Below are 19,587 nucleotides of genomic sequence, written 5' to 3'. Positions count from 1 at the left end.
TTCCATTATTTGGGGTAAATAATTTATCTGATAACCCTCTGAATGCCGTATTATTTTCAGCCAAATACAAAGTAATGTGCATCAATCTTTGAAGCACATTGCTCCATCATAAACTTTCTTTAGAAATTAGCTTTTGTTCTTCCTTGTCAATAGTTAATCCAGCTTTAAACCTGATTTCAGCTTCAGTCCATTGAGTAAATGCTTTTTTGTGGTTAGGACTATTTTCATGCAGTTTCAGAGCTTCACTTAAATGTTTCCAATTTCTGAAACCCACAGTGGTAGTCAAATTAGTAGTTGATTTTAAATCAAACAGTCGACAACAAAAGAAAAAGACACTGTCATTTGATACAGAATAAACTAGCCACTGTCGTCTGATAGTTTCTTCGTTTGATAGTTTTCTTGTGTAATGAGTTGAAAAGAAATTACGCCCATTTTCATCTTTTGGAAAGTTATTTAGACATACTTGTGAGGGTCCACATATTATAATGCGATCTATATCTCTAGCATTAAGTACTTTTGGCCACGTACCTACATCAGAAACATTGTATTCTTTTATTGCAAGAACGTTGATACTTTCATCGACCACAGATGTCATGTGTTGATTTTGACTTGGAGAAATATCAGAGGATTCATGCAAAGATGTACTGTGCTGGTCAATTTGATCACCTTCAATAGGTGATTGTATATTTTTTGTGTATAATTGTTCACAGTCTGAAGAAATATTTGCTGATACATGGACTTTTGATTCAATATCTGAAGTGTTTGCCTTAGAATTTCCTTTAAGGTACTTATAAATATTCATGTGCTTTTTAGTTTCTTCAAGAACTTCTTCTTTTTCAGCTTTTCTTTTCCGATTTTCTGAACCAGAAAGCTTTTTTTTAATCATTTCCTTCTCTTCTGGCATGATTTAATAATTTGACAAATTATTGCTTGGACACTGCTCTATTTCGCGACCACAATATTCGATCTATAACAAATAAAGAAATTCACCTATCAGTAGACGTAACTAGAAAAAAACCTGAACTGAAAGATAAAAATGTTTTTCGCACTTACCAGAAAATTAAAATGTTGACACAGTCACGACACTCGTTTCACTCACAATTATTCAGCCACGAAAACATGACCGCTGCCTCCGACTCTTACTGACAATTACTGACATGCGGGTGCAAATCGTAGCGCTGCCAACATATGCAGTCTAACAAACATCGTGTGGCGCTGTATTATTTCAGTACGTTAGGGGAGAATTCTCTATGAATGAAGTGCACGCATTGCATGATCTATTAATTAATGTACATGAGTCATTAAGTCACAAATATTCGATATAAATACATTCGTATTAATTAAATCATAATGTAATGTATATTTCACAGTCTGTATTTTCTTTTATTTGGAGCGACCGGTAGTTTCTGTTGTGAACGAGAGATGGTGCGGCTGCATGGGCTCTTCCTTGTTGCAGTTCTTGAAACAAATAAGAGAGGCGCTTTGGTAGAGCCCGTGCTAGCCCGCGTCAAACATGGATGGTTGCAGACAATACGAAGATTGCATTCAGCATGATTTCTCTTCTGCTACCCCGAATTCATCGCGCATTCGTGAGATTAGTGACGTATGTTGAATGAGACTGAATAATATTTTAGTTTCGCGAAATGGGTGATTGTAAATTGTAATTTTTTTTTACATGTGTTTAGTACGTGGCGCCCCTTGGGCCCCGGCGCCCTGGGCGACCGCCCGGGTCGCCCCACCCTAAAGCCGGCTGGCTGTGTGTGATGTTCTTAGGTTAGTTAGGTTTAAGTAGTTCTAAGTTCTAGGGGACTGATGACCTCAGATAGTGCTCAGAGCTATTTTATTTGGGAAGTCGGTTTATGCAATCCAGTTTGGAGAGCCCATGTAAACATATTGACAGGGATGTCCATGTACTTTTTTTTGGTCAGATAGTGTAGACTACTTAGGAAATAAATTTGGTGAAATTTCCATGTTACCACCATATAATATCATTGGTGTTTGCAAATGTCGCTATGGATATGTTTTAAAGTTTGTGGTTCTTAGTTCTGTGTTATTCTCGATACAGTGAGTTACCAGTCCAAATAAAATTGTTCGGTAATTAGGCCTACATGTCGTAGCGGTATTGTCAGACCACATCCGAGCAGGCTATGGGCCCAGGTTACGCAATCGGCGAAAACCACATTTTTCGATTAGACGAAAACTTAAATTCGTAAGCTAAAAGTACGTAAGTAAACAAGTTCGTCAACACGAATAATACGGCACATGTGTCTGTTGCACAGAGTGTTTGACTACAAACGCTGCAACGCGATGATTATGTCATATTGTGAATACAAGTCGAAGCACTGCTCATCAAAAACGACACTTGAGGCTAGGTATCTGTAGACATATTGCAGCCTGCTTGGACTGGTGAAGGTGAAGTGCTCGCTATTCCAGAAGCTGCATATAAAGCATGGCTAGCAGTAAACAGAAAAGCAAAAGGAGACTTGATTTATCGGAACAAAAATCAAAACAAAAGAGGAAAAAATAAGCTTACAAATGCAGCTTCTGTAACAAGAAGGGATACAGAGAAGATGAGTGTTTCTCTTTTTCCCCAAGAAGAAACTAAGTGTGCAGGCTGCAAACAATGTCGACGAAACTCATCGGTGTTTCACTATGAATGTGCCTGCAACCAAGTTTTGTGATTCGCAACATCTTTTGGCGCATAGGCAGTGGTTGCACATCAACATGTGCAACAATCCAAAAGTGTTCATACATGTGACAGAAACGCAGAATTTAATGCTTGCAGACAGAAGTGTTATGCAAGTAACGGCTAAAGATGACGTATGTATCACAGTCTAATATATACAGTCGCGACACTCTCGCTGATTTTTGTTATACACAGCGACAATAGCGCCCCAAGCGGTGGAGAAGCTACGCTGCTGAATACGGTATTCAGTAAATGTAAACAGTATCGTTTATATTCATTTTTAAGATGGTTTTTACGAAAGGCAGCGTATGTAGCGCAATCAATTGCAGTAATAATAGGAAGAAGACACCACATTTGTCATTCTTCAGGTTTCCTAAGGACCCTGAGAGGTATGAAACATCACATTAGGTCGCTCTTTATTTACGATTTTTTTCTAAACTGTATTGAATTACTGAATTTGTTTATCTTTTTTAGGAGCAAGAAATGGTTAATAAATAGTAGAATACAGAACCTGCTGCAAAAAGATGTCCTTTATTTGCACAATAACGTGAAGTTTTGTGCATTACATTTCGAGTCAAACCAGTTCATGAGCGCGGAAAAGAAGACATAGGTATGGAATGCAGTTCCTACATTATTTGACATGCCGAATAAGCCACAACTAGTGACGATGAAGAGAAAATTGCCATACAAACGTCAGAGTGTTACTGCAAAAACAATAAAACTGTCTCCTGACACAGAAGAAACAGCTACCACAAGTGCTACTTCACGAGAGACACATATAAAATCACTAACAACGGAATCTGCAACACAGACATCTTTTGAAGATGAAATGCTTAAATTACGTGAAATTATTCGCGTGTTGGAAAATCGTGTGAAATGTAAAAATGTGCAAATCATTAGACTTCGTACAAAATTATTACTTGACAAGGAAAGTGCCCATCGTAAGAATAAACTGCAACCACAACTTCACAGGACATAAGTGCAAAAGGACAAGCTCATTTTAAAAAGTATTTGTTCCAAGTACTTGAAACAAGATGCTCTCGATTTGTTGATAAGCCAAATCAGTATACCATTGAATGGAAAACGTGGTGCGAGATGGAAAGATGAAACTAAATTATTTGCACTTAATTTGTTGTATTATAGTATTCAGGCATACAGTTTTTTATCACACTGTTTTGCCTTCCATCAATACATACCTTACAAAGGTATGTGGAAGACATACAATTAAATTGTGGGATAAATAATAACATATTTCATATTTTAAAGCAGAAAGTGCAGAAGTTACCAGAAACTGATGTAACGGATGAGATGTCACTAATGGAAAAGTTTATATATGATAGCTCTAGGGATCGTGTTATTGGATTTGAAGACATGGGTTTCATACGTACATCTGCGGTTGCCAATACTGCATTAGTTATAATGATTAACGGCATCTTCTCAAATTTTAAACAGCCATTAGTATATTATTTCTCAAAAGGACCAGTAGGAGGCACCCATCTGACGCGCATATTTTTTGAAGTTGTCAAAAAACTCACAGAGATTGGTTTCGTTGTAAAAACATGTGTAACTGACCAAGGCTCGAATTTTGTGGAGTGGAGGAACAGACTGGGTATCACATCAGTTAATCCATGCTTAGTACACGAAGGGAGTAAGATCTGCTTTTTTATGACACCTCACAATTGATAAAAAGCATACGTAATAACATTATCCACGCAACAGATGAAGGAGGGATTGGCACTGCTTCATGGAAGGACATTTGTCAGTTGTACTCAAGTGATTGTGAAAGGAAGTGCGAGTTGGCCCCCAAGCTCACTAAAAGAGCTGTCCAACTGCCAGCATTTTCAAAAATGAAGGTAAGCACTGCAGTTCGTGTGTTGAGTCATACAGTTGCAGCAGGCATTGAGACACTTGTTACTTGTGGCACCATATCATCATCTGCTACTGCTACTGCAGATTTTTGCCAAAAAGTAAACGATATTTTTGACATATTTAATGCATATAGTGTTAAAGGGCCTGTATCCTTAAGGAACTGCATTACAAGTGCCTCAAGACATTTGGAAATATTAAAGACACTGAAGCCATGGATATGGTCATGGAAATTTGTAGATGTTGATGGGAAAGATTTTTCATCTAGGATTAAGTGTGTTACAGGACTTCTGGGTAACATCAGCACTTTGAACATGTTTGTTGATGATGTTTTGGATGGAACCAAGTTATATTTATTAACACGCAAAATTAATCAAGATCCACTGGAAAACTTTTTCTCAGTGATAAGGCATAAAGGTGGTTTTTGTAGCAACCCATCACCACGACAGTTTTGTGCTGCATTCAATAATTGTGCTTTAAGCAAATTAATGAACACACACAGTGTAGCTACCTCCAATTGTGAGGGGATCAACTGGGGTCAGAAAATAGTGGATATGAAAGCAGCGCCCAAATTACTTGTTTCACCACTGTTGGACATTGGTGACACGAGTTCAGTGACCAGACTACCAAATGTGGAAGTCCAAACAGACTTCGGAGAGGCAAACAGCATGAGATACGTGTTTGGTTATGTATTAAAGAAACTGCTTACAATTAATAACTGTTATAAATGTAGGACAGTACTTGTAGATGGCAGCCAAGACTTAGACGCAAATGACAAAGTTTATTGTCATTTTAAAAGTTATGAAGGCAACTTTGGAAGCCTATTTTTTTGTACATAAGATGTCAAAGAATTTTTAACTCATTGTGAGACTAAGATGACTTCTACTTTTGATGAATATGCTCAAATAAGTAATTGTGGTGCTTTCTTTGTGAACATGTTGATGGACATCCCCAATTTTCCACCTGGGTGCAGTGCTGAAACCAAGCTGCTGTTAATAAGACTGTTTGTGAAAGTGAGGCTCTTTTACATTATTAAATTCAGGAATCAAGACTTAGTCTGTAGGAGCAAGAGAAGAAATAAAAAAGTGATGAAGCAGGCTCATTTGATTTGGGTTGTTAAAGTGTTAGGACTGACGCATTCATTTAATTTTATTTTCGTTAAATGTATCAATGGGATATAATAAAGTTTTAAAACAGTCATACTTTTTATTGAGATAACCTGATACCACAAAGAATAAGACGGAAATTGTGTTTTTGGAAGCAGGCTTCCTGCAAAGCAGAACGTAATGAAAAGTGATGTGTCGCTTCATTTTTACACAAGGAAGATCATCTATATACTTCATCTGTGGGATATACAGTGTGTATTTTCTTACTTTCAGTGGAATAAGTGCGATTGTTGCTACTTCTTAATTATTTCTTCAAGAATATGTTGCAGCTTATGTCACTTAATTCAATAGTTCATGCTCTGTTTACTTATATTTCACGATCATTTATGTCTCTCGCTGTTCTCCTAACACTTGTGACGCAAAAATATATTAACTATTTTGTAAATTACGTACAAAACGAATTAAAAACAAACATTATTTTTACGTCGCATCTGCCGTCAGAGGAAGGCGAGCTTTCTGGACGCTAGGGGCGCTAGTGTCACTTGAACTGTCAAATGGTAACAACTTTCACAGCAATAAGTGTCGCGACTGTATATATTAGACTGTGTATGTATCGCAAAAGCAGCCAGTACCGCCAACTCCATAACGCTGAAGAACACTTTGTAAGTGTCAAAACTCCGAACCAATCCCATTTTACTGGCAAAGGTCCTGGACAAGAACCACATAGCTACATTTGAGAAAAGTCTTGCAGCTATACGAGTTACGGACGGTTAAGTCAAAGCGATTACAAACTGAGCTGGTAACTTGTTTTATTGACAAGAAAATAGCCTAAAGGCAGGTATAATGGGTGAGCTGAAAGTTATGAAAAGCGATAAACAAATCTGGGATGCTCATTTATGCCGCATGAACTCTCGAGATGCGATAAAATGACCAGAAAATAGTATGTGACAGGTTTGAAATTTAGTGATGTCGATCTCACTAGAAGCACTTCGTATATTGAAGGAAAAATCACGTCCACTCTCTTCAGCAACCGAGAAGTGAACTTCAGGAGTGAATCCATTCTGATGTACGTAAGCCAATGAGAGAAATATCTCAAGGTGGTGAAAGATTTTTGTGACCTTTATAGACGACCATGGGAGATGAAGTCAAGGGAGAGTTGTCGACAAAATCGTTGAATTCAAAAACCTTGTTGAGAATCAGAGACTGTAAGGAGTACTGCAATGAAAGAATAGACTCCATCTTCAAAATGGCTGGAACACAGCGATGTCTAACCGTTCCACACACACAAAATCAGAATAGTGTCACCAAACAAAAGAAATGTTCGTTGGTTGAAGTGGCTCGTTCCTTGCTGCTTGACTCACGATTGCCACCATCATTTTGGACTGAAGCTATCAACACAACTAACTATATTTGAAATCATTGCTTAATTAAACGACTGTCTGATGGGACTCCATATGGGAAGTGGCTGAAGAGAAAACCTAACCTATCTCATCTTTGTACATTTGACCAAAAAGTTGTCATCCTGGATAAAACGCCAAACAAAAGAAATTTCGATTCTAAAGGCAAAGAAAGGAGTTTTGTAGGATATTCTATGTGTTCAAAATATCGTCAGTGGGTACCAAGAGATTACAGGTTTCACATGTCAAGTGATGTGGAGTTCCTTTATCACAACAGTTTTGACTTCAAACAATATTATGTGGATGTCTGAGAAGATGAACCAGATCATCACCAAAGAAGGCGCATCAATATGAATTCTGATGGAGGAGATTTCAATGGGCATATAAACATTGAATCATAACCATCATCAGACGATGAACCATTCTATGGCTTTGAAGAAGATGGGCTTCAACTCACTAGACTAAGAATTCATCTCCAACGATGCCTTATCATGTGACAAAGACAATTCGTCAAGTGTTACACCTACTCAATAGCTTGTGTCAGGTGTAGCGACGAAGAAAATTCTTCAAGCATCACACCTGCCCAACAGTTTGTGCCAGGTGTAGATTCAGATGTTTCAATTCGTGATAACAATTTCAGATGCAATGGAGATCAATATCAATGACGTATTACATGGTACAGATCACCAATGGCGATTTGAGGCTATATATGATGAAATCAGTTTACTGGTGAAAGGCGATGCTTGAGGCATTATAGACAGAAAAAAACTGAAAGGGTGAGTGACTGCAGGACTGTTTTCAGGAATAAATGAGGACAAATTTTTCTTATATGTCTCACTGCTGGATACCACCACTGCGTTTATCAATGCTGAAACTGACACAGAAATATTCATGGGAGGTCCAATTCTTACAAAAGATGAAAAATGTGGAAAATGTAATCACATAGTCACAAAGGAAACTGGCATGCTCCAAACACTGAGATCAGGTGATAACGTATGTAAACTTAGAAAAGCCATTTCTGGGCTGTGTCAAGCTGGTCGATAGCGGTATATCAAGTTGAATGTAGCCCTAACATCAACTTGATTGCAACCCACAAATTCAGATCTATGTGTTCCTGTAGACAGTGTAGGAAAGTGTCCTGTGTTTTTATTCATTTATTTAGATGATATTGTAAACAAATCAGCAGACCCATAAAGGACAAAACAAATCAACGATGAGTTATCTGCCAGATCTGATATCAACGATCTTGGTGCCATAATATGCTATTTGGGAATAGAGGTAAATCTGTTGGAAAATTACGTTATGTCAAAGTGGTTGCGTAAGAGAAGTTTTACACCGATTCAGAATGGATGACTGCAAGCCAGTAGGGACTGCATTGGGAACTGGAGGCATGTTGGATGCAACATACTAATACAGAACATGGCATTCATTATCCATTCAGAGAACTAGTTGGAACTTTGACGTTAATCACCATCAGTATCAGTACTCGACCCGATATATGTTATGCAGCCAATAACTAAGCCAATACAATAACAGCCATAATTGTGTTCACTGGCAAGAGGTTCAGCGAATCCTTAGATACTTCAAAGGAACCGTAGACAAGATATTAATCTACATCAAGGATAAGGAAAGAATTTTTGGTTTTGCAGATGCTCATTGGGAAAATTCCAATGGTGATACAAAGTCGTATACAATCTATGGTTTCACCTTATCCAGATCAGAAATCCCATGGTGATCGCGAAAGCAGAGAGCTATTGCTCTTTCATCAACTGAAGATGAGTACATGAGCCTCGCTGATGCAGCAAACGAAATTATTCACAAGTCAACATTCATGAAGAGACTGGGTTTAGGAAAATTGTGATATGTCCTCTTGTTCAAAGACAGGCAGTCATCAAAGTGATTATATCAAAGAAGTTTTACACCAATTCATAATAGTTGACTGCAAACCAGTAAGGACTTCATTGGCAACTGCGAGCAACATTCCTCACGCTGCAGAGATTCAAGCCCCTCTGACTAATGCCTTGGCAGGTAAAAATACTCAGAGTAAACTGCCTCTGCAGTGGACCTCAGAGATGCAACATGCATTTTACACTATCAAAGACTGCCATCACAGCACTGTTATTTTGGCACACCCTTCACCTTCAGCACAACTGTCCACAAGAGCTGATGCTAGCGAAACTGCAATCAGGACAGCCCTGAAACAAACAGTGGAAGGCCAAAACATCTGGTCAAATTCTTTTCATGGAAAATCACCAAGTCGTAACAAATGAGGTTGGGTTATGACTGGCAGCATCAAATTTATTTCCTAAGTAGTCTACACTATATGATCAAAAGTATATGGACACTCCCATGTAACGCGAAATTGACCACTATATATAATGAGAAATAGACTCAGCAGTATAAAGGGAAGCAAGAAGTATTGTGTGGTAAGTAGAGTATAATGAGTCGATCAGAAGAGCTCAATGACTTTGAATATGGACTAGTCATTGAATGTTACCTTAGTAAGAATTCAACCCATCTTAAGTTACCAAAGTTGATGTTAAAACATTTCCATGAGGACATATAGGGATGCCCACTAAGTATACTCACAGATCACAGGTATATGCGACATACAACCCCAGTAAGAACTGGACTCATACCTGCTTCCGTCATCTGGATTACATTTGCCAATTCACTATGGCACATTAATGGTGCCAACAGTGTGTTTGTCGACTTTCTGACTTGTATTAACACGTTCAGTGACATGATAGACTAGTGAAATGGTTAAGGAACAAAAGGATGGATCGACAGAGAACAGCACCCTCAATGGACAGTAACACCGAGTAAACTGTGCAACCAGTATAGATTCCTGGTATAGATTTGAATCTATGGTGCGATACCTCACAGTATAGAATATGCTGGTCCCATAACAGTTGCACAGAGGTATTTTAGGCAATGCAAATAACTTGACAGGCCTCGCCATCCTCCCTACCACAAGTTATTCACGAAGCATTCTGGATGGCCCAACGTTAAGGTTGACTGCAGAAAGTCGACCAGTATTCGCATCGACTACCAGCATAGTAAGGTTGAGCACACCGCCTTTCTGCAACACAGAAAATACGAAATTCATAAAGGAAGACTACAGCATATCCACCTGGATCTAGTGATAGCCCTGCCAGAATCACACAGTTTCCACTACACACTGTCAGCCATAGCTGACAAAGTTACATGCTGGGTGGAAACAGTTCCAGTTATGGATATGACAGCCGGAACAACTGTTCTTGGCCTTCTATAAATGTGAATCGCACGTTTCAGCTGCCCCATGTTGATAACTACTGGCTAGGCCCAACAGTTCGAGTCCAACCTGTCCACAGAATTATGCTAATTGTGCAGTGTCCAACAGTTTTGAAGTATGGCACACAACCTTCGATGAACCTTGGCACCACATGCTTCAGGCTGCCCTCATGTGCCATTCCACACAGTGGACAGAAGCTGTGCCACAGGTATTGCTGGGTGTGTTACTGTCTACAAAGAAGATTTGCTGTCATGACTGGCAGAAATTCTGTATGGCGAATGTCTGTTTCTGTCAGCTCGTTTTTTGATTCTGTCCCTGCTTCTAGCGGACTGTGAGTTACCAGCGGCAGTAACAAGGGTGAAAAACATATCGTCCAAGTCCACACACTCCCTCCTCAGGCGCATGACATGCAGTGAACATTTGTCCACAATGCATTGAAGGACCTGGGCACATCATGTTGTGTGATGACACTATCCAGCAGATCTACAGTAGTTGTACTCAAGATGTCATACAGTGCTGCAGCGTGATGATCATACTTTCAGAATATTACTGAATGGCAAGCCCTCAACAGTTTCCATTCAGCAGCTGTAGCTGGCATAGGAGCTTCAGGATCAAGAGTGAGATGAAGGTCTTAGCTCTTCTGCAAGAGGGTCTCGTATCTATCATCGATACGCTACCCAATGGATTTCAGCTTAGCTCTTCTCCTCAGAAGAGAAAAGATGACTCATGACTCTCATTGTGGCTGGGCCCAATGGACCCCATTCTACCTGAGTGTACCTGCAGGAATAATGGTCTCCACCTTACCTACCAACAGTGTTCCACGCTGGAGGGGGGTCACAGTGGGGCAACAATGTGCAAAGCTTTATGTTGCATCTGAAATCAGAGGCTAAGGAACAAAAAGTGTGCTTTTATATCTTTGTTTTTTCTTGGTTCAGTCCGTTCATGATATGTTGCTTAAGCTCATGTTTATTTTTTGGTGTCTGATATTTATGCTAATAAAGTTTAATTTGATTACAGCAGTATATGAGTGTTACTGCACTTACCTGCACACAATTTTCCATACATCCATACTTATCATACCCACCCTTCAAAAGCAACAAACTGTTTTGAATCTGTAAAGTACTCTCTCTTAAGAAAGTGTATTGTCTTTGCATTCAGCTCTGAAAAAGCTTTTGATCATCAATGACTTTGTATGCAAGAATTAAACTCTCTTTTAATTAACCAAGGAGCCACAACAATCTTCTTTTAGAGATCTGATATTAATGTATCTTATAGATCCTATGCACCAACTTTGTGAAAAAAACTGACCCTTTTTCTACTAGGAACAAAAAAATGCAAGATGGCAGGCCCTATGACCCCTTCATAAACTTACACTACTGGCCATTAAAATTCCTACACCACAAAGCTGACACGAAATTTAATCAACAGGAAGAAGATGCTGTGATATGCAAATGATTAGCTTTTCAGTTCATTCACTCAAGGTTGGCGCAGGTGGTGCCACCTACAACGTGCTGACATGAGGAAAGTTTCCAACTGATTTCTCATACACAAACAACAGTTGACCGGCGTTGCCTGGTCAAACGTTGTTGTGATTCCTCGTGTAAGGAGGAGAAACGCGTACCTTCACGTTTCCGACTTTGATAAAGATTGGGTTGTAGCCTATCGCGACTGTGGTTTATCGTATCGCGACATTGCTGCTCGCGTTGGTCGAGATCCAATGACTGTTAGCAGAATGTGGAATCAGTGGGTTCAGGAGGGTAATACGGAATGCCGTGCTGGATCCCAATGGCCTCGTATAACTAGCAGTCGAGATGACAGGCATCTTATCTGCATGGCTGTAATGGATCGTGCAGCCACGTCTCGGTCCCTGAGTCAACAGATGGGGACGTTTGCAAGACAACAACGATCTGCCTGAACAGTCCGACGACGTTTGCAGCAGCATGGACTATCAGCTCTGAGACCATGGCTGCGGTTACCCTTGACGCTGCATCACAGACAGGAGCGCCTGCAATGGTGTACTCAATGACAAACCTGGGTGCACGAATGGCAAAACGTCGTTTTTTCGAATGAATCCAGGTTCTGTTTACAGCATCATGATGGTCGCATCCGTGTTTGGCGACATCGCCGTGAACGCACATTGGGAGCGTGTATTCGTCATCGCCATACTGGCGTATCACCCAGAGTGATGGTATGTGGTGCCACTGGTTACACGTCTCAGTCACCTCTTGTTCGTATTGACGGCACTTTGAACAGTGGACATTACATTTCAGATGTGTTATGACCCGTGGCTCTACCCTTCATTCGATCCCTGCGAAACCCTACATTTCAGTAGGATAATGCACGACCGCATGTTGCAGGTCCTGTACGGGCCTTTCTGGATACAGAAAATGTTCTACTGTTGCCCTGGCCAGCACATTCTCCAGATCTCTCACCAATTGAAAACGTCTGGTCAATGGTAACCGAGCAAATGGCTCATCACAGTACACCAGTCACTGCTCTTGATGAACTGTGGTATCGTGTTGAAGCTGCATGGGCAGCTGTACCTGTACACGCCATCCAAGCTCTGTTTGACTCAATGCCCAGGCATATCAAGGCCGTTATTACGGCCAGAAGTGGTTGTTCTGGGTACTGATTTCTCAGGATCTATGCACCCAAATAGCGTGAAAATGTTATCACACGTCAGTTCTAGTATAATATATTTTTCCAATGAATACCCGTTTATCAGCTGCATTTCTTCTTGGTGAAGCAATTTTAATGGCCAGGAGTGTATTAAGGGCCATCACATCAGCCTATTTGCATTTCTAAGATCTGAATTTGATACATCCAAATTATTGTCAGTTTACTATTGTATTACACTGTTATGAAAAGTAGGTAATCAGATGCTATGTACTGGTATGTACATGATCAGGACTAGGATGTATGCATATCGTAATTCTGTTCATTTCATGTACGAGGCGAGCAGCAACTTTTGGGCCGTGTGGAGGCCAACTGCTCACAATAGCAGGGGTTGGGTGGTGGTGAGTGGATGGGGGGTTGGGGGGACATCCAGTCCCAGAGAATTGTGGACAGAGTTCTGATCCCTGACTGGCGGTTTTCTCTTTTGATATTGGGTCTAAGGGGCCAGAAGTACAGACACTCGCTATTGTTTCAATAGCTGGGGGAGTAGTGGGGAACAGGGGTGCGGACCCACGTTGCATTGTTGCCAAATTTATTCAAGATGGCGACGATAGATGTGGCAATATCGCAATGACGGAAGAATAATGATACAATGTTGAGGTGATAGATAGACCCTGAGGGACGCGGATCTGCTTCAGACTGCAGTGCCTGTATGATGTTGAGTCTTCCTAATTTTCCCAATAAGAAACATCACTGTAACGGTTCATACTGTCGGCATATTACTTCGTGTTGCAGGAGCGGGTTTCCTTTGGCGCTGACCTTACACACTGTACACTCTTAGTGGAGCTATGACAACATGTTCCCATTTCCATCGAATGGTCAAAAGATGGTCCTGTCGCACTAACTCAGCTCAGCCTATTTCTACACGGGCTGCAGAATGTGAAAGATATAGCTCTCTTCGACTTACGCTCAGTTCCGATTTAAACTGGAAGAATCTCATGCACAAAGCTGCAGGGTGGCAGCGCAGAGTGTGAGGGGTAGTTACAAGATGCATAGGGACTATCTAAAACTTTACTGTAGCAGACAGGTTCAAAAAAGCTGACTCGTTGTGAGATATGAGAGTGCCAGAAATTTGACTCACTAGTGGCTGTAATAATTAAAAGAGTTCTCCATAGGACCCCACACAGGTATGTGGTTGAATGGAAAGACTTAATTCCAATCGCAGACAGAATTTCTACCAGAGAGTGTAATTCGACAGATCTAAAAAGCTAGTGTACATTTCTTATGACCTCAATCAGCACAGCATCTACTGTATGTGATCCTCCTCAATCAACCATCGCCTATAACCCAGTGGGTATATTCCAGAACCTCTGACATGGCATCGAGACAGAATGCGTGACAAACCCTGGAGAAAAATTTAGCATTGGTGTGAGGGAGTTGCAAATACTGGCATCATAGCACATTCCTTAGCTGAGTCACTTACTAAATTCGGTGATTTTATTACGAGGTTGCATCGTTGGCGACGTGTAACCACACTGTTGGTCTGAAATATACGCTCCAGCGATCGCTGTCTACATTCCGTTTCACAGTATTTGTCTGGAAAAACCACTTCATTCAGAGGTAATGCAATACCTCGGTTTTTAACGCCAGTATAGCTTTTAACATGGATACTTGCGTGTACCAGTAGAACCAAGACCTATTGTGACAGTAATATGGAAAAAATTTATGAGATATGCGTCCACCGATCGCTGATCTTCGCTCAGTATTGTTTTGTATCACCAGTACTCAGTTACTGACGAAGTATTATACTTAGAAGTATCAGGCTTGTAAGGTGTGTGTGTGTGTGTGTGTGTGTGTGTGTGTGTGTGTGTGTGTGTGTTCTGACATGTGCAAAGAAAATGAATTTGTCCAGTCGTAAGGAAGGTATGGGTTTGATGTGTATTATTGCAATATGAAAGGGAATCAAAAAATATCTTTTTTACTTGGAAAAGTGTGTCAAGTCATAAGAATGGTTCAGATATCTGTTTCTAGAGCCACTGCCATCAGAACGGGGTATTTCCTATATTTCACTCATTGTCAAATATATATATAGCTAGTTTCCTAGAACAATTCTGTCTAGGGGTGTATTGTGCATGGCGGCAGTGGCCTGTGGTAGGAATGATTCACACTTCCCACTAACTGCAGGAGCTGTCCGAATGGAAAGATCGGTTTGAATACAGAAATGTATCTGACCTAACTGTGTCGCTATCTAGACGACTGAATAGCGAACTAATACTCAGTATGTGTTGGACAGCCTTCGTGATCACGTGTGTTCTCCATGGAAATTTGAGAAGATTCAATACGGACTTGTTTTTGCGCTGGTCCATAATTACCTACCATGTAAATTGTCCGATTGACTGCTTCTGCACATATCCCACCTTTATTTGGTTGAGAGAACATCGATTGTGGTGTACACATCTAGCAGGTGAAAGACGGGTGGAAGACATGTTTGCTGGTTATCTAGACATGAGAAACTCCTTAGTGGACTTTCTAAATTATAAGGATGATTTGGAATCTGTTCTATCACCGACATCGGTAATCGTGAGTGGAAATATCAGTTTCCTCTATTTTTTTCGAGTTTTCACATAAAGATCTTCGCAGACGGAATAAGTTTCTAGTTACTCAGTGGTTTATAGCACGCTGCACCTCTCTAAAGCTTTGGGTTTCCAGAGAAATGATTTTCACTCTGTATCTTTGGAATCATACTGGGCAAGCGATACTGCTGTGCAAGTGATATTGCTATGTGCTTTATATCGAGAAGTATCGCGTAAATGGTATAATATTCTGGCAAACCGCGTGAAAACACATGTGTTCTTGTAATCCCAGAGTTTGGAGAAGGCTGTAGAAAGCAAGCATGCAAGAAGGTCAGGGCCAGAAACAGTGACACCTTTGTACCGAGGAGGACCGACCCAGCCTTTGTACAACAGTCTTCACGGCATATGTACGAGTGTCTAGTGGGCGCTAGCTATATGCAGGATGCAGAAGCGATGATTTTGTGTGGCGCAGGATACGAGTTGCGTGTTTACTACATCAATACGGTATTTCGTGATATATAGCTGGGTTGGAGATCGGTGTCACGCTGAAATATTCAAGCTCCGATGTCAATGGCAGAGCAGTGTAATTGGGGAGGTGTCTTACCGTATTTGACGATCTCTAGACCACTTTTGCGAGGTTCAACTGTCAGTGAAATATGCCGATCTGTACAAAACAGCTTTTCCACTGAAAATCTCGTCTGCAGAAAGAAAAAGGCGGACAGTGCTCTCACCCCGGCAGCATCAGTAAATTAGCAGGTCAATTCAGTAAGAGGCAATCAGAATGCTCCATTCATTCACAAGACATCCTTTGTGCTGGGACATATCAGCCTCTACAGTCTGGTTCCAGCAAGGCAGGGGCGTGGTATCGATGGTGGGATGCTGTCCCTCATCAACCATTGTGGCATTGGGACATCTCCAGCAGCTGTAGGACACCAAAAATTCCATGTATTTTTCTCTTCTTCAGGACAGTGCTTCGAATTTTATTTGCATAATTGCTCTGATTTTCCCGTCTGTGCTTAGACAGCGCTCTCTTTCCAAACAACAACAATCCTTTTATGATTAACGGTGTTTTCCCAAGTGTGCACATACATGATGAGGGCTTTTAGTGGTAACAACGTTTACGGTTTCTGAGATGTATGTTGAAAGCAGGACGTCACGATTTCCAGGATGCCTCATTAGGACCACCACGAAGAATGCATTCAGTGTTATTCTGGACTACTTTCGTAAACAGGTCCTGTTAATACTAGAATTTCCATGCAGACAATCTGAGACACCACAAAAGCTCCTACAACAATAAAAACGACTGTTAACTATTTCTGCAACACTTTATGTTTTCCTATAGGTAGACATGGCTCTTGTTTATATAGATATGTGATGTCAATATAACAATGACAACCTTTTAGCTGCACCTGCTAGAGTGAGCTGCTATGTAAACGTCTCTCGCTGGAACTGCAGCTCTGAAAGCTATGCGTCAGCCATGGTAAATATGTGCGTGGCTAGACGGATCTTGCATGTGGGGCGGGCTGTGCCGTTAGGATCACTAGGGAGAATACATCCGGTTATCATTCCACTTTGGAAGTCTGTAGGGAACAGTCCACTGATACTTCGCAGTCGATTTTCTTACCAATAGTTCGAAACCGTTTTTAAGTGCAATGAGTGTATGAGCAGTATATTATTTTGGCTGTTTAAGCATTGTGATCATGTTTGCAGAGTGTAATAAATGCATTATTTTTGATAATTTTACGTGTAGTGAACATGTCTGTTGCATTATTTTGACAATTTTCGAGTTATTTGCGTGTCTGTACATTAGTGTACCGTATTATTTCGGTAATTTACGAGTAGTTTGCAGGTCTGTAGGCTGTGCAATGCATTATTTCGACAGTTTACGATTGGCAAGTCTGCTTGCAGAGCGTTATACATGCATTTTGACAATTTACAAGTTGTTTTCCTGTCTGTACATCAGTGTACTGCATCATTACAGTAATTTACGAGCAGATTAGCAGACCTGTTGGCTATTCACTGTGACCCCATGCATGCCAGGGCGAGTGTTTTGTATCAGCATAACAAACTACATGGAAGCCATCCCTAAATAAATTACTCCAAAAAAAAAAAAAAACAAAGTACACTCCTTTCTCTCTCCAGCAGCTGGACACAGACTGAATCCTTTTCCCACCATTTTTCCCCAGAGTGCCATGCGACAACAGCGCCCTCAGGAGGCAATACTGTGTACTAGGTCAGTTGGACTCTGTACCTCATGGTGAACACACAGGATGGAACTACTGCCTATGACAACTCAAACTCTTTAAATAAACACTGCATGCAAGATAAAGGCTTACGACCTTCCTATCGAGCAGTCCAGCACTGACTGAGTCCTTTTCGCGCCAATTCCAAGGAATAGATGGTAGTCGGATGACTTAGGTTAGTGGTGGTAGCCCAAGTGACATTTTTTCCGCCAAAATATGAACTTCCCGCCTTTTTTTGGGCAGTATGGAGGGGAGGGGTTTAGGTTAGTGGAGGTAGCCCAGTTGATGTATTTCCCTGACAAAACTTGAATTTCTCATCATGACATCATTGCGACATCTATCGCCGCCATCATGGATCCACCATCTTGAGTAAATTTGGCAACAGTGCAATGTGGGGCTGTAGCCTGTTGCCCCACTACTTTGGGGGCAACTTTTTTCGTGAAAGCTTCATATTTTGTACAGGAATGTGCCAGCTTGGCGCCACAGCTGTGCTATTGTCTGTGACTTTTCGGGGAAATGGTCGCCAAGCTCAACTGACAGCTGACAGACTGGCGCCTCTAGTCGCACCCCAATTATCATATTCCATTGATCCCCATTACCAGGAAGATTCTAGCACACAGTTCTGGCGGAGGCCACGATAGGCTGCTTGACTGTTACATCAGCACATGTTTGCAATTATTGTTGGGAATTGGTGGGAAGGAATAGTATTGTCACCTAGGTTGATGGAGGGCAGAAGTGGGAGTCTTGATGAATTTGTTGTAAAGCCATAATTCGCGAAAGCTTTGTTTATTGGCGACGATTGGCTGACTTCCAACACAAGAAAAGTGGTGGGTCTCTGTGTGCGGGGTGAAGAGAACAGGAGGAGTTGGTTCCTTTCTGGTGCAGGAGTTGGTCACGTACATTTCTACCCTTGCTGCAGAGTAATTTCAGTCACGGTTTCACTTGACCAGCCATCCAGACAAACACAGTCTTTTGCGCTTACACTTCGATCGGTCTCCAAGGCAGAGCTCATCTTCATGTAGCCCAGCTGACCACCGGCAGCAGCCATCATCAGCACACCGCCTTGTGCCATACTGCTGGTGATATAAGCAGCTCAACCTTTCAGTTGATTTTTCAGCTGCCCAATATTCGAAGTGCGGTTTCTCAGTGGTGGCGCCTGTAGAACCACTTTGTCTCCTTAGGTGATATCATGGTAATGTATCTGATCATGCACTTGTTTATTGTTGTTATGCATTTCACCTGTTCTCTTTGCTCCCCCTTCTCACAGTAGAGAAGCACACTAGATTCCATGCAGTGTCCTTTGTAAGAGGTTCTTGCCAAAACTCTTTCAAGTGAGGACTATTTACATGTTTGGTTACGTTAATATACATGACTTTTCCTTGTGTAAATCCATGATCAGTTTCGTGTTGCATTCAAAGAAAATAAATGTGAAAGTAAATTTTTAGGATGACATTTATCTGTGAAACAGTCACACTCACCAGAATCCTCTCCCATCAACATATTTGGAGGGGAACTTTGATTAATTAATTTAATGACTAAATTATATGAGAGGCTAGCCACCTATGTAGTATTATATCAGGGCCAGAAAAAGACTGTGATACACATGTGGTGCAGATTCAGTATAAACCTATGTGGGTTCGATTGCGTAACACAGTGATGCTGCCCCTTAACTTGCATATCAGTTAAGGACCCCAGAACAGCAAACATCCAGTTTCGCTATTGGTTCACGTTGCCTTAGTATTTGTACCCTACAGATGACACTGATACAATGTATATTGTTTGATCAAAAGTATCTGGACACCCGCCGGCCGCTGTGGCCGAAGGGT

The 19,587-nt window shown here is 41.0% G+C and overlaps 1 protein-coding gene across 2 annotated transcripts in view; it reads right to left on the bottom strand.

The window, feature by feature from the left end:
• Positions 1-19,587, bottom strand: part of LOC126183464 (glutamate receptor ionotropic, kainate 2-like) — a 499,151-nt gene that overhangs the window by 352,081 nt on the left and 127,483 nt on the right. The gene's annotated exons all lie outside the window — the stretch shown is intronic.

The sequence above is a fragment of the Schistocerca cancellata genome, chromosome 4 (genome assembly GCF_023864275.1).
Source record: "Schistocerca cancellata isolate TAMUIC-IGC-003103 chromosome 4, iqSchCanc2.1, whole genome shotgun sequence".
In the NCBI taxonomy this organism is placed as follows: Eukaryota; Metazoa; Arthropoda; class Insecta; order Orthoptera; family Acrididae; genus Schistocerca; species Schistocerca cancellata.
The sequence above is the reverse complement of the archived record's forward strand: the minus strand, read 5'-3'. Positions and strand labels throughout refer to the sequence as shown.